Source organism: Heterodontus francisci, chromosome 3, assembly GCF_036365525.1.
Source record: "Heterodontus francisci isolate sHetFra1 chromosome 3, sHetFra1.hap1, whole genome shotgun sequence".
Lineage (NCBI taxonomy): Eukaryota > Metazoa > Chordata > Chondrichthyes > Heterodontiformes > Heterodontidae > Heterodontus > Heterodontus francisci.
This window is the reverse complement of record NC_090373.1, coordinates 71,846,795-71,851,107: the sequence shown is the minus strand read 5'-3', so window position 1 is coordinate 71,851,107 and position 4,313 is coordinate 71,846,795. Positions and strand designations below refer to the sequence as shown.

Below are 4,313 nucleotides of genomic sequence, written 5' to 3'. Positions count from 1 at the left end.
AATCATCAAATTCTTACACGCTCCAAGCAGCTCTGTTAAAATAACTGATTCTTGGCTATGCAGGCATTTCTTATGTAGGCCTGAAGAATGTTGTGTGTGTGCAGGAATACATGGTAACGTCAATGTGTATCAATTAGGAGGAGTAACGTCAGCTGCCTACGCTTAGGCATCTAGCAGCACATAGTGACGGTCACATTGTTGTGATGATTATTTTAATTATCAACACTTTGCCCAGGCTTAACCCATTACTTAAACAAAAAAGTACAGTGTTGGGCATAACACATGCACCTTTTGCTTTCGTTTTGTCAAGAGAGAGTTTGTAGCACATGAGGCAGCAAGCATCAATCTGTTCAGCAGTAATCTATATTGATCTATGATACTGCCACATGCATCAGTATAGCATTATTCACATACTTCCACTGACGCTTTTCTGTGAGATAGCAAGGAATGATTTTCAACCTTCCGGTTTTCCAACACCAATGTAAAGTTAATGGGAGCTAAATTGGGCTACATAGTCCCCATTTTTTAGATCTTATGTAGCCACGTAAAGATGAAAAGTGGGTCCAAGATGCACGCACACACTTCTAATTAGAGGTGTGCAGGGCACCATCTTTATAAAGAGGCTCGCACACGTGCAAGTCTAATGATCACCAGCAGTGAAGCAGCAAGATGGTAATGCAAATCAGGGTGCAACGCTGATTTAATGGAAGTGCTGCCATTTGGAGCTCCACACTCCAGCCTACACCCTTTCTTAATCTCGCAAAGATGAACTCGGCTTTAAACGGATTGAAGGAACCCCAGCAGTACTATTTAAAAGGGATCTTGAACTACTTACAGGCTCATTGCTGGATTATTTCTTCTGGCTGCTGATGCAATTGTATGTATTTTTGGAGCTTTCCTACACTTGGCAAAAATATGAATAGTCCAGGGAGGGATCTGGCTAGTGCTGACATGGTTTTTTGGTTATTTAAAATTGTGCTGAAATATGTTGCTTCCAGACATGGGGGGGGGGCTGGTAGAACTTCCTCTGGGAATTAGCATGGCTGGGAGAATGAGAAGAGGCCATGAAGAGAGGATAAGCTGCTGGAAGAGGGAGGATGAGAAGAGAAGAAGGGGAGAAGTAGAAGACCATATCCAGTGATAGTCTTCAAGGAGAAATTTTCATACCACAACATCACTGAGGACCAATGCTTTAGATGTCTATGCTTCACAAGAGAGGTCATGAGTGATTTATTAAATGTTATTCTTTCATGGGATGTGGGCATTGCAGGCCGGGCCAGCATTTATTGTCCACCCCTAATTGCCCTTGAGCTGAGTGGCTTGCTAGGCCATTTCTAGGGCATGTAAGAGTCAACCACATTGCTGTGGATCTGGAGTCACATGTAAGCCAGACCAGGTAAGGACATTAGTGAACCAGATGGGTTTTTACAACAATCGACAATGGTTTCATGGCCATCATTAGACTAGCTTTAAATTCCAAATTTATTAATTGAATTCAAATTCCACCTTCTGCTGTGGTGGGATTCGAACCCATGTCCCCAGAGCAATACCTGGGTCTCTGGGTTACTAGTCCAGTGACAATACAAGTATGCCACTGCCTCCCCATAAAGACAACTTGTCAGAAGTGGGATTCAAACCCACGTCTCCAAAAGAGACTGCGACCTGAACGCAGCGCCTTAGACTGCTTGGCCATCCTGACTACAATCTTGAAATCTTGAAATCTTGCAACAGTTGCAGCCAATATTGTAACCTCAAAGCATTGGCTGTGGATGTCAAGGTGATACTGACTCTTAACTTTTAAGCCTCTGGCTCCTTCCAGGCTGCTGTTGAACATAGAGCAACATAGAATTACATAGAATGTACAGTGCAGAAACAGGCCTTTTGACCCAACTGGTCTATGTCAGTGTTTATGCTCCTCACAAACTTACTCCCATCCTACTTCATCTAACCCTATCAACATATCCTTCTATTCATTTCTCCCTCATGTTTTTAATCCAGCTTACTCTTAAATGCATCTAAGCCACTTGCCTGAACCATTCCTTCATAGCAAGTTCCACATTCTAACCACTCTCCGGGTAAAGAAATTTCTCTTGAATTCCCTATTGGATCTATTAGTGACAATCTTATATTTATGGCCCTAGTTTTGGACTCACCCACAAATGGAAATATCTTCTCTACATCTACCCAATCTAACCCTTCAGCTTTCTCTTTTCCAGAGAAAGGAGCCCCAGTCTGCTCAATTTTCCCGAATAGGTATAATCTCTCAGTTCTGGTATCATCCTTGAAAATCTTTTTATACTTCTTCCATTGCCTCTAAATCCTTTTTATAAATAAGCCATCTCATGAGTGGAGAACCCTTGTGACCCAATAGCGAGCCTTTGATTTGCCATGGTGGGTCAAATACAGGTGCCACAGAGGACTGCTGCAGATGAAGGTATCATCACAGCTGCCAGGATAATAGGCATTCAGCTGCATAATGCACTGCCTGGGGTCTCACACCAGCTGCACATTGAGGAAGTGAATTATCTTTCAATTCATGAAAATGGCGAGGTTCACTTGAGGCCATTCAAGGCAATGTATGTGTAGTCAATGGAACTCTATCATGGGAAAGCCTGCAATCAGTGAAAACTTGTGCTTAATCTTCCAGCTTATTTCTGGTAAGAGGGTATAATATGAAAATGTTTCCCAAAACCTGTGCACATGTGCATAGCAGGCCTATGATGTGAAACATGCTGCCACAAACAACATTATAGAGCATACCATTGGCATCCTCAAGCAATACTTCCACTGCCTGGACTGTTCTGCAGTACTCAGCTGAGCGGGTATCAAGATTTGTGGTAATATACAGCATGCTGCACAACCTGGCCATTATGATGCAACAGCCATTGTCGCCACCTATCTGGCAAGAAGCTGAGGAGCAGGAGTACCAGAAAGATGATGATGAGGAGGATGGGGGGAGCGGCGGAACTGGAGGAGGAAGGAAAGCTACAATATAGAAAGTCCCTTTCTGCCAAGCTCTACCTGATCAAATAATTCATGAACGACACCAGTAATCTCAACCACAATTCTCCATTCAGCAACAGTCCCATACCCTTTATCTTTCCTCTCTCACTGACCATGATATTGTCCTCTTTCCGACAACACAGAAATAACCATCAGACAATGCACATTCAAGTTCTATTTTTGATTTTATAAACTCACTGGTTAAATCATGCATATCACCATTGTGCATTCACTTAGTGCCTGTCTTCCATGTATCTTTGCCTGTCCTCGTGCTCCCATCAGGTGCTTCCCCAGTGGCTGCAACATGGCTGGTGGAAGCCTGCTGACTTTCAATTGGAGACAGCACATGGCCTTGGTGTACAACCTCAACCAGCTCTGGGGGCCTTGAAGGCCCAGCTTCAGACTGCACCATCTCGGCAAGGGCGGCAGCAGTTTGAGCTGGCTGGCTGACAGGTAACAGCAAGTGCACTGGTACAGTGGCAATTGTGGAAGCAGAAATGCTGTCATCCTGAGAGAGCACATGTACATGACAGTACATGGAGGTATGGCCACTCTCCGGAGACAGTGCCTCAGCAATTCTACTGATTTGTTGGAGAACAGATCGCTGGACTCTTGTGATCCCTGGAAACCTCTTTGAACATTGGTATCCAGAGTGCAAATGGAAGCAGTCTGAGCTTCCACTGTCGCCTCAGGCCTTTGATAGAAGCTGTTTGTGCTGTAGTGGAAGCTGTGACATTAGCCATCAGTTGCTGCATTACGGTGGGTTCCACAGGTCTGCTGATGGAGGCGGCCACCCATGGGAAGAATGGGCTCCAAGTACTGCACAAAGCCTTATACCAAGTTGGTGCTGGACTTCATGCTCCTTGACATGGTGTGCAAACATTCTGACAGGCTTTCCAATGCACCAAACATTTGTGTACACCCATCAGCCTTCTTCTGTAGCCTAGCCCATCAAAATCCTCATCGGAGTCCTCTGCAACAGAACTAGTGTACGACCATGCCCTTCGAGTAGCTGTTTCCTGCATTATCCTTTCCCACCACTCTGGCTATTGTGCACATAGAATCATAAAAAGTTTATGGCACAGAAAGAGGCCACTTAGCCCATCGTGTCTGCACCATTTGAAAAACGAGCCACCCAGTTGCCCACTCACTTAATCTGTTCCTCTTTGCAGCCTCTCTGTGTCTTCGCCACAGCTTACCTTTTCACCCAGCTTTGTATCATCAGCAAACTTAGATATATTATTCTCTGTCTCTTTGTCCAAGTCATTAACATAGATTGTAAATAGCTGAAGCTCCAGCACTGATCCTTG

At 44.4% G+C, this 4,313-nt stretch overlaps 1 non-coding gene across 1 annotated transcript; it reads right to left on the bottom strand.

Moving 5' to 3' along the window:
• Positions 1 to 1,616: 1,616 nt before the first annotated feature.
• Positions 1,617 to 1,699, bottom strand: trnal-cag (transfer RNA leucine (anticodon CAG)). The gene has a single exon. It is a non-coding gene; the product is annotated as a tRNA-Leu (tRNA).
• Between the last annotated feature and the right edge of the window lie 2,614 nt (positions 1,700 to 4,313).